The following is a 12417-nucleotide window of genomic DNA, read 5'->3' on the forward strand; positions in this document are numbered from 1 at the left end:
CTGTGTCATTCAACATCACTGTATAGGGATTAAAGGGTTTCAGGGTTCTGGGGGTCCAGCTTGGTGAGTGGGTTCCCTCTAGCCTATCCTTTACAGCCCGTCTGAGTGTGTAAATCCAGGCAGGCGTTACACCATGCCCTCGACAGAAGGACATGTAGGCCGGGATAGTGTTTTCAAAATTGCTGCAGATTCGGATTCAACACGTGAGCCATACAAGGCACGTGTGTCACATTGCCCTGAAGAAGGGCCGCAGACTGTTTAGCATCATTGTCGCACCCGGCATTCCCTGGCTGCTGGTTGAGTGGAGACAACCATTGATGAAACTCTCTCTCACTCTACAGAGCTAACCGTCCACAATTCCTCAGCGGTGTCTCACATTTCCCCTACATTTCAAAGTAAACATTTGACCGCCTGATGGCCTTGAGCTCTGCTGCCAGCATAGTAAGGAGGTGTGTGGGATTACTTGGGCGCAGTTACAAGGAAGGGTGGCCTGACCACACAGGGTTTGGGCTGAGGTGCAGGAACAACACGAGGTTGATGAGGCAGAAGCAGTGGAGGAACTTGTACATACAGAGGAAGGATTAAAACACACAACTCGTGGGGACGGAAAGACTTGTGCAGCAGACCCTTCTTCATCTCTCACCATAGTTACCCAGTGCCCAGTCAGCAACATGTAACTCCCCTGTCCATGCTTACTGGTCCAAGTATCTGTGGTGAAATGCACCCTGTCACACACAGAGTTTCTCAAGGAATCGGTGATGTTGTGTGTGACCTGCTGTGGTAGCACGGGCACGCCTTTCTTGGAGAAGGAGTGGCGAATGGCCATCGGCTCTTGGGGCACTGCAATGGGCATAAGGTCTCGAAAATCCTCGGTCTCAAAAGGGTGTAACGGCAGCCTTTCTGTAGCCAACAAGTTGCAGATGCTGAAACTCAACCTCTTATGCATGTGATGCCCTTCGAAAAGCATGTAAAACACAGCGAGGGGACTCCAACCACAGTCTCCCTCGTTGCCACTAATTGGGCCACACACACCCCACTTGACTGGCATCAGTTGATGCCCCTTTTCAAAATGAAACAGATGCTTTGCATGAAGCACTCTCAAAAATACGCGTGCCTTTCGCCTCCCCTTGCTGACCCAGGGGAAGAAAAGTCCTCTGAGAGCCATGACTTGTTCATCTTGGTTCTTTTAGAAACACAGCGAGGGGACTCCAACCACAGTCTCCCTCGTTGCCACTAATTGGGCCACACACACTCCACTTGACTGGCATCAGTTGATGCCCCTTTTCAAAATGAAACAGATGCTTTGCATGAAGCACTCTCAAAAATACGCGTGCCTTTCGCCTCCCCTGGCTGACCCAGGGGAAGAAAAGTCCTCTGAGAGCCATGTCCACATTGTCAGTGGACAGACACGTGTGCTTATCTGCCAGCAGACCCCCAGCAGCACTGAAGACAGGTTCCGAGAGAACGCTGGCTGCAGGACACGACAAGATCCCCAAGGCGTACGTTGCAAGCTCAGGCAATTTATCCAGATTGGAAGCCTAAAATGAGCAGGGCTCAAGTTGCACAGTAGTGGAATTGATGTTTCCTTGCATATACTCATATATCTGTGTCTCCTCCTCTTTTTCCTTGTCCTGCTCTTTTGTTTTCGCATGAGTATATGTCCTTGTCACTTTCCCATGTGTTTGTGTTGTGTTGTGAGTTGGTTGTCACCTTTTGGACACCTTTGAGGGTGTTTTCTAGGTGTTTTTATGTGTTTGTGATTGCCTCCCATTGTTTCCTATGCGGTTCGAGTGGTTCGCCGAACCGGTTCGCCGAACCGAACTCGAACGAGACCTCCGTTCGGCGAACCGAGCTCGAGCCGAACCGCGACCGGTTCGCTAATCTCTACTCATGAGGCGTGTGCTTCCTTGATGACGAAGGTGTGCTACAGACGTCATATTGTCCGAGTAGACTATCACGTGTGCCCCTTGGATCATGGGGGATGCTGCTCTGACAGCTTGGTCCACAGCTTCTAGCTCTCAGTAATTTGTGTATCTGCGGTTGACCTCCTGGGACCAGAGACCTTGAAAGGGAACTTGAGAGACTATCGCTCCCCAGCCTCTCTGGCTGGCATTCGTTGTATTCGTCATCAGTGATTCCAGATTGCAGCAGACTCCCCTTTGTAGATGAGTTGGAATCATTCACCACAGCAAAGATGTTTTTACTGGACCTGGCAAAGATATCTTTTTGTTCAGGGACCTCTGAGAACCGTTCCAAGAAGCTAGGATGTGAGCTTGTAGTGAGCTTGAGCCAAGGACACTGCTGGGAGACATGACGTCATAGATCCTAACACTGACATTGCGAATCTTAGGGTTATCCATCGCTGATGATGCAGGGCAAAAACTTTGTTTTTCATCCTCACTTGTTTGTCTATGGGCAGAAAGGACATTTGTTTGATGGTAACTCTGAGGAAGACCTTCCTTGTAGAGGGAAGTAGGTCCAATTTTTTGAGGATTTATCACCAATTCTATCCTATCTCTGTAGGATTTTAAGGGTCATCGATACCTGTTGTCGAGGTAAGGAATGATACAAATGTTCTGACTTCGTATGAACACCACTACCTCCCCCATTAGCTTGGTGGACACCCGAGGGGCTGAAAAGAGACCAAACGGGAGGGCGTTGAATTGGTAGTGATGGAGAAACCCGTTGTGACGAACCGCAAAACGGAAGATTTTTTGTGAGCGTGACAGATTGGGATGTGATAATATGCATTCTTTAAATTGATAGTAGCCATGAAAAACCAGTGACTGATAAGAGGTATGGTGGATTTCACGGACTTCATTTTGAAACGTCTGTGGACGATATGACGATTTAATGGTTTCAGATTTATAATCAGCCTGGGGGCGCCGTTTTTTTTTATTAAGAACAGACCGGAATAATGATCGTGACCCACCTCTGTCTCTGGTACTGAAGATATTACTCCTACATTTTGGAGATTTTGAATGCTTAGCATAAGGGTGTCCTTAGACAGGTGGTAGGTATGTGGCAAATTCGATTTTTAGGCCATCCCTGATGGTGTTTATGACCCACTGATTTGACGAAATCTCTTGGCACTGATGAAGAAACCTGGATAGATGAACCCCTCTTCTGATGGAGTCATTGCTTCTCTTGATGATGGCTCCGATCTTCGGAATCCGGAACTTAAAGATGTTACTACCTTTGCCCCCTTTTTGATAACTCCACTGACCCGTTTTATCTTTCCCTTGGTACTGGGTACGCTGACTCTGGGGGGGGGACGAAAAAATTTTATCCTTTGCTTCTCCTCTGGCAACAGCTTCATTTTATCTGTTGCCGTCTCCAGGATGTCATCCAGGGCTAGGCCAAAAACATATTCTCCCCGAAAGGGGATAGAGCATAGCTTAACTTTAGAAGCCGCTTTGCAGCTCCAAAGTTTAAGCCAAATGGCTCGTTTTGCAGAATTTGAAAGAACCCCACTTCTTGCTGTCACCTGGACTGACTCGGCCGATGAATCTGCAAGACATCCTGTCGCCATCTGTAGAGGTGGAAGGGAAGCCAAGAGATCTTCCTTTGGTGTGTCTTGGGCGAGATGCTCCTGAACAGTGATCTGGCTACACATTTAGAGGCCACCACGGTCCTATGTAGTACCGCGGAGGTCTCCCAGGACTTCTTAAGAACGCGGTCAATCTTACAGTCCATGGGATCCTTAAATTGTGATGAATCCCCAAAAGGGAAGAGTAGTCCTTCTGGCCACTCTGGCTACTTGTACATCCACCTTATGCACCTCCCAGTAGCAGGCAGGATTGTCTTCTAGCAGGAACCAGTTCCTCAATTCCCGAGGAATGATAAGGCGCTTCTCTGGGGCGTCCCACTCCTAGAGAATCATATCTCTGATGATCTCATGCACCGGGAAATCCTACTTTATTTTGGGTTCTTAAACCCCCAAACATTTCCTCCTGTACTGACATGGCAGTTTTTTTTTCCTCAACCCCCATAGTATCCCGCACCGCTCCCAGTAGTTCATCCATATCATCCATGGAGAAGAAATATTTGTTCTCGACTTTATCCACTGAAGAGATACCTTCATTCTCCTCTATGACCTCATCTGGTAGTGATGATGGACCGTCTAAAGAGTCTGACTCTGAGACTCCTCCATGAGGCTGTTTCCTCTTCTTGGGTGCAGGGGCTGCAATGGGAAGAGGCTGAGAGAGGGATGCTAGGGAAAACTGAACCTCCTGACGTACCAGGCTTCTTAACTCTTCAATGAGGGAGGGTTGTTCCTCTCTAACTACTCAGTCAGTACAGGGTTGGCATAGTCTCTTATTATGGCCCGAAGGAAGCCTCTTGCTACACAACACATTTACGGCTGGAGGTCTTCTCCTTCTTGGATGCCACATTCTTATCTCTTCCGACCTTCACCCAAGTTGCGAGAGAGAAAAAAACTTCATCACTCAAAAGGAAACAGTGGAAAATGTGTTTCTTTTGAAAAAGATTGCTTTTTTTAATGGTTCTTCATATGAAAAACGAAAAGAGAAAAAAAATAGTTGTTGACGTTTTGGCTAATACAATAGCCTCTCAGTAAACTGTCTATGTATACAGGGTATAATAAAACAAAATATGCATGGAAAACCTCGTCACCAGTCTTCTTCACTCTGTCCTTGGATCAGGTGCTCACTAGATACCATCACTGGTATTACCATTGACTGGATTCAAGAGCAGACTCTTGCTATCTTTCTCATAACAGGTAATTTCCTGACCGCATATATATCACTACTGCATGATTATCATCGACTGATTTCAAAAGCAGACTCTTGCTATCCTTCTCATAACATTCCACGGAATTGTTAAACTGGTGACTAGGTTTTCCATGCATATATTTTTTTGATTATACCCTGTATATATAGACAGTTTATTGAGAAAGGCTATTGTATTAGCCAAAACGTCAACAACTGTTTTTTCGCTTTTCTTTTTTCATATGAAGAGCCATTAATAAAAACAATCTTTTTCAAAAGAAACACATTTGCCACTGTTTTCCTTTTGAGTGCTGAAGTTCTTTTCTCTCTTTTGGTTAAATTTTGACTTCTGAGCACCAATTATCACAGTTGAGCCAGATTCTTTACTTTTCTATTCCCCCAAGTTGCAGTATACTCACTGAACCGAGGGCTGTGTTGGGCTCCACTGAAGCAGAGTGGGTAGAGCGATCTCCCTCCATCCTCAGTCCAGCCTGGAGAGTGCTTTGACAGGGATCTTTTTGCAGTCCGGATGATATCCCAGCTTCCCACTGTGGGGTGATTCCACCTCTACCATCGGTCGGGAGGAACGCAGGCCATCTAACGGGGCGAGTGCCTGGTTTACCGCCACGGTGCTGTAATCACGCATGTGTTCCACAGTGCAATGTATGAAATCTGAAAGTGACGCTGGCAAGGAACCCCTGATGACGTCACTTTCTACTCGCCCCAAAGCCATCGTCCATGAGAGAGGAGGTGCAGAGGAGCTAAAGGAGGCCCCTGGTGAGTCAGCCTACCCAGCTTTAGCTCTGAGGTGCAGGAGGGGCAGGCGGGTCCCAAATCCAAATGAAACAGAGGCAGCAATGGAGGAGGAAGCGGGTTGGCTCAGACCTCAGCTGCCCGATTGGTAAGGAAGTATGTATGCGACGTTCTCATCACTAGCCACGGAAGCACCGCAGGTCACCTTTTCGTGCCCCATAGGGACAGGAAACAACACTGGAGATGGGAGGTGGAAAAGGGGTTATTTAACCTCTGTTTTCTGTCCCTATTAGGGTAGAGAGGTAACCTCCTGTGTGCTGTCGTGGAAGGTGACTAGAGAAAAATAAAATGTTTGATATTTTACTTTTAAGCACTAGGGGGAGCAGCTGCTGAAATCCTACTGTAGACCTACTGTACTGTATAACTAGCTCACATTACAACTGCAGTAAAAGTGGGTGGAATCTGTTCATGTGTGTGATGTCACCTCCGCCTTCTGTTCTGCGTGTTTCCAAAAGGATAACAGAGAATGAAGTTAAGGATCACAGTGCGGAGCCATTTTGTTAGTGAGCGCAAAGTGATCCTAATATCTAGTGTCACCAAGGACAGCTGCATAGTGCTCCTTACATAGCGCTCTGCACAACCCATACCAGCAATGCTCTGCTGCATGCCCGCCTTCAATGATCTGCTGCATGCATACCAGCCCGCAAATTTCTGCCGCATGCCCGCCCTCAATGCTCTGCCACATGTCCACCCCCCAATGCTCTGCCACACGCATGCCCCACCCCCAATGCTTTGCCGCACGCTTGCCCCAATGCTCTGTCGCATGCAGGCACCCAATGCTCTGCAGCGCGCACATCTCCCAATGCTCTGCTGCATGCACGTCCCTCAATAACTGTCAATCTTACTCGGTTTGGGGCTCCATGCAAGATCTCGCCTCTTGGGGGTAAGTATCATTCTGAGAAAGGTCAAGAATCAGCCTAGAATTACGCAGGAGGATCTGGTCAATGACCTGAAGAGAACTGGGACCACATTCTCAAATATTACTGTGTACGAAGCTGTGGAAAGGAAGCGCAGATAGGGTATTACGCCAATAATGTGGGGTGAGGAGGGGTGAGTGAATACTCACCAGATAAAGTTGTGCAAGTCACAACCCTTTTAATCGCATGTATAGTATTGATCCCGGCTGCAGCCACCCGATGGCAGATAACAGAGAGAAATGGAGAAGGGTGATAATACCGCGCCAAAGATCACTTCTGGAACCGTAAGATTAACGTATCTTTATTGGCATAGGTCTACGCGTTTCAGGAGCTCGTCTCCCTTCCTCAGGACTGTAGAGAACCAAGAGACATCAAATCTAAAATTGTGCCTACTGACATACATTAAATAGCCATATTGACGTCATAAGGACCATCCCTCTTGAAAAAAACGAGCGGGAAAACAAGTTGCATTAAAACATAACGTATTACAAGCATTTGCATATACAAGATAATGAAATATGTGTGTAAAAATCATATGAAGAAAATAAACCAAAAATAAACTAATATGCACAAAATAAAGCAAAAATGTGATGTGAAATAAAATCTATGTGTACTATATTCAGGGTTGAATCCCACTATGCATATGTGTGGGGGCTAGAACTCCCCCATATTTGTAGTAGTGCAGAACATTAGAGGTTACCAGAGAGGTACACCATAGCCACCACGGTGTGTGTGAGTTGTCTGTTTAAATAAAGAAGTGGGAAGCTTTTATTAGAGAATAAAAATATATAAGAGTAAGGGTAAGGCAACCCATAAAAGACTGTGAAAAAAAGTTAATACGTATATATTGTGAAACTAAAACCGAAGTGACATGAGTGGGATCGGTATGTGAAATCGCTGCAGATCTTCACATACTGACGGCAGTTCACAAGAGTTCAATAGCGTGAGAAAAAATGAAACCGCGCCTGCGCCAAGGAGCCGGCAGGTTACAGAAAGTTCAAGACCGTGGGAAATTAACACAGAGCGCATGCGTCCCCTCCAAACATAGAAACTAGTGTTAGTGCTAATATGTAGAAGCTCACATACATATATGAAAAAAGTATGGGATCAAGTGAAAGTGGAGATAATATTTACAAGTAGTGATGTCTCTAATCAAGCCTGTATTGGTGGACAAGAACCATCAACCCAGTAAAACGGCCTGAATTACGGGAAAGTATATGCGATTACCCTGCTGGACGTGAACACAGAAGAAACCGCTAGTCCAATCCAGGGAGCAAAGATGTAAAATAAAAGAAATGTACATATACCGTCTAAGAGGAATAAAAACATTAACATATATGATAAGAACCTATTCAATAAAAACATAGCTCATAAGGGAATATAAAAAAAGACGGGGGTACAATAAAAATTGTAATAATAAATATCAGAATGTATAAAAATATATTATATATATATATATATATATACTTTAAACTAAAATCATAATGTAGCCTATGTACTGCCAATTATAAATAGCTAAAACCAGATAGGGAATATATAAAAAAAATTTTTATACTATATATATATATAAAAAAAGGGTTTTTTTTTAATAAATATATGAAAACGCATAATACATCCTATTCAATGAAATAAATCTGTAATCTCATTAAGCCCCCGGGGTTTGAGAGTATTAAGTCTATATATCCAAAATGTCTCTTTTTTGTTGAGTACTCCTATTCTGTCAGGAACACGTGGAGGTATCTGTTCAATGGGGGTAACTTTGAGTTTTATTTTCTTCCCATGCACTAGAGTGGCGTGCCGTGATAGACCATGGAGCATGAACCCCACCTTAATGTTGTGTCTGTGGGAGTTCATGCGATTATGTAACGGTTGTGTCGTCCTCCCTATATAGCGTTTTCCACAGTCACATTCTATTAAATAAATTACAAAGTCAGACTGACAGGTAAGGTGCCCTTTTATCATACAATCTGTGTCACCCGGGGTTGAGCCAAAGTAAACCCTTCCATGTTGGATATTACTGCAACAAATACAATTCCTAGTACAGCATCTATAAGATCCTATAATCTTGTTATTAGTGGCTGGAAAAACCTGATTTCTTAATCTACTGGGGGCCAATTGATTCCTTAGGTTGGAAGCTCTGCGGAATGTAATCCCTGGGTGCATAGGCAATACTTCTTTTAGATAGGGATCATTATGTAGTACGGACCAGTGTTTTTTTAGGATCTTCCTAATCAGTTCGCCATCACAACTAAAAGTAGTGAAAAAATTTGAAGAAAACTTGTCATTATTCTGGTCATCTCTTTTTTGCAGGGTACCCATTTTTCTGATAAGATCAGTTTGTCTAAGATCCTTATTAACCCGATAGGCTCTCTTAATCGTGGCCAAAGGATATTTTTTGTCAAGAAACCTCTCTCTCAAAATGGAAGCTTGATTCTTAAAATCCTCGTCCAACGTGCACCCACCTTTGCTAATCTGGTGATGGGGCTCTTTGAAATACAGTATATATACTCATCAAAATTTTATAAACATGTGGTCATCTACAAAAGATACATCGATGATTTATTCATTATTTGGGATAACGTTGACAATAATTGTTCACTGTTTCTAGAGGATATAGGAAATAATACCTGGGGCTTGAACTTCTCACCCACAATAGATCGTGTCTCCATTGATTTTCTTGATTTGTCCATTACACCTAATAATAATGCCATTTTCACCAAAACATTCTTTAAAAAGGTGGATAGTAATGGTTATATTAATTTCACCAGTAATCATTATGACAAGTGGTTGCGGAATATACCCAAAAATCAATACCAAAGAATTAGAAGAAATTGCACGTTGGACGAGGATTTTAAGAATCAAGCTTCCATTTTGAGAGAGAGGTTTCTTGACAAAAAATATCCTTTGGCCACGATTAAGAGAGCCTATCGGGTTAATAAGGATCTTAGACAAACTGATCTTATCAGAAAAATGGGTACCCTGCAAAAAAGAGATGACCAGAATAATGACAAGTTTTCTTCAAATTTTCTCACTACTTTTAGTTGTGATGGCGAACTGATTAGGAAGATCCTAAAAAAACACTGGTCCGTACTACATAATGATCCCTATCTAAAAGAATTATTGCCTATGCACCCAGGGATTACATTCCGCAGAGCTTCCATAAGGAATCAATTGGCCCCCAGTAGATTAAGAAATCAGGTTTTTCCAGCCACTAATACCAAGAACAAGATTATAGGATCTTATAGATGCTGTACTAGGAATTGTATTTGTTGCAGTAATATCCAACATGGAAGGGTTTACTTTGGCTCAACCCCGGGTGACACAGATTGTATGATAAAAGGGCACCTTACCTGTCAGTCTGACTTTGTAATTTATTTAATAGAATGTGACTGTGGAAAACGCTATATAGGGAGGACGACACAACCGTTACATAATCGCATGAACTCCCACAGACACAACATTAAGGTGGGGTTCATGCTCCATGGTCTATCACGGCACGCCACTCTAGTGCATGGGAAGAAAATAAAACTCAAAGTTACCCCCATTGAACAGATACCTCCACGTGTTCCTGACAGAATAGGGGTACTCAACAAAAAAGAGATATTTTGGATATATAGACTTAATACTCTCAAACCCCGGGGGCTTAATGAGATTACAGATTTATTTCATTGAATAGGATGTATTATGCGTTTTCATATATTTATTAAAAAAAAACCCTTTTTTTATATATATATATAATCTAAAAACTGTTTTTTATATATTCCCTATCTGGTTTTAGCTATTTATAATTGGCAGTACATAGGCTACATTATGATTTTAGTTTAAAGTATATATATATATAATAATATATTTTTATACATTCTGATATTTATTATTACAATTTTTATTGTACCCCCGTCTTTTTTTATATTCCCTTATGAGCTATGTTTTTATTGAATAGGTTCTTATCTTATATGTTAATGTTTTTATTCCTCTTAGACGGTATATGTACATTTCTTTTATTTTACATCTTTGCTCCCTGGATTGGACTAGCGGTTTCTTCTGTGTTCACGTCCAGCAGGGTAATCGCATACACTTTCCCGTAATTCAGGCCGTTTTACTGGGTTGATGGTTCTTGTCCACCAATACAGGCTTGATTAGAGACATAAAACACAAAAAACCTGAGCTGAAACAATGTTCAGTAAACATGCAACATTAAGCATGTGAATTGCAGCCTTAAGACTAGAAAAAAAACAAAGAGAAAATTGCATGAAAAATACCCACCATTGCCACCATTCATATTGGAGTTTGACATGACACAAGTCAGGTATTGATAATGTTTTTAACTTCAGTAGGTTAGGGACTGTCTCAGATGGGTACACCTTGACGAGGTGAGACAGCTTTTTACCTTTTTGAAAAAATGTATACATTAAGTACCCTGTTATTAAGCACTTGCAATTTATTTATTTATAGTCAGGGTATTTTTCATGAAATTTTCTCTTTGTTTTTTTTCTAGTCTTAAGCTGGGTTCACACTAAACGACAGCGACAACGACGTCGCTGTTACGTCACCATTTTCGGTGACGTAACAGCGACCTTGTAAGTCGCTGTTATGATCGCTGCTTAGCTGTCAAACACAGCAGAAGCAGCGATCATAAGGTCGCTGTGCTACATGTTCAGAGAGCAGGGAGCCGCGCTTAGCGCTGGCTCCTTGCTCTCCTGCAGCACACATCGGGTTAATTAACCCGATGTGTGCTGCAGCTACATGTCACAGTTCAGAGAGCAGGGAGCCGCGCGCACTGCTTAGCGCTGGCTCCTTGCTCTCCTTGCTACAGTATACATCGGGTTAATTACCCGATGCATACTGCAGCCACATGTCAGTGCAGGAGCCGGCGCTGGCAGCAAGAGCGGCGGAGGCTGGTAACCAGCGTAAACATCGGGTAACCAGGGAAAGGTCTTCCCTTGGTTACCAGATGTTTACGCTGGTTACAGCTTACCGCAGCTGCCAGTGCCGGCTCCTGCTCGCTTCATTTCGTCGCTCTCTCGCTGTCACACACAGCGATGTGTGTGTCACAGCGGGAGAGTGACGACCAAAAAATGAAGCTGGACATTCAGCAACGACCGGCGACCTCACAGCAGGGGCCAGGTCGTTGCTGGATGTCACACACAGCGACAGCGACGGGACGTCGCTGCAACGTCACAGAAAATGGTGACGTAGCAGCGACGTCGTTGTCGTTGTGTGTGACACCAGCTTTAAGGCTGCAATTCACATGCTTAATGTTGCATGTTTACTGAACATTGTTTCAGCTCAGGTTTTTTGTGTTTTTTGTATGTTATCTTGCTTTTTTGCAAGTTGGGGGCGCAGCCCTCCTAATACTGAGACTGAACAACTAATTGCGTCTCACTTCACTGTGTATTTAATCTGGGACACAGCTGACCACTTGCCACCATTCATATTGGAGTTTGACATGACACAAGTCAGGTATTGATAATGTTTTTAACTTCAGTAGGTTAGGGACTGTCTCAGATGGGTACACCTTGACGAGGTGAGACAGCTTTTTACCTTTTTGCAAAAATGTATACACTAAGTACCCTGTTATTAAGCACTTGCAATTTATTTATTTATAGTCAGGGTATTTTTCATGCAATTTTCTCTTTGGTTTTTTTCTTGATTAGAGACATCACTCCTTGTAAATATTATCTCCACTTTCACTTGATCCCATACTTTTTTCATATATGTATGTGAGCTTCTACATATTAGCACTAACACTAGTTTCTATGTTTGGAGGGGACGCATGCGCTCTGTGTTAATTTCCCACGGTCTTGAACTTCTGTAACCTGCCGGCTCCTTGGCGCAGGCGCGGTTTCATTTTTTCTCACGCTATTGAACTCTTGTGAACTGCCGTCAGTATGTGAAGATCTGCAGCGATTTCACATACCGATCCCACTCATGTCACTTCGGTTTTAGTTTCACAATAT

This window comes from Anomaloglossus baeobatrachus, unplaced genomic scaffold (assembly GCF_048569485.1).
Source record: "Anomaloglossus baeobatrachus isolate aAnoBae1 unplaced genomic scaffold, aAnoBae1.hap1 Scaffold_41, whole genome shotgun sequence".
Classification (NCBI taxonomy): domain Eukaryota; kingdom Metazoa; phylum Chordata; class Amphibia; order Anura; family Aromobatidae; genus Anomaloglossus; species Anomaloglossus baeobatrachus.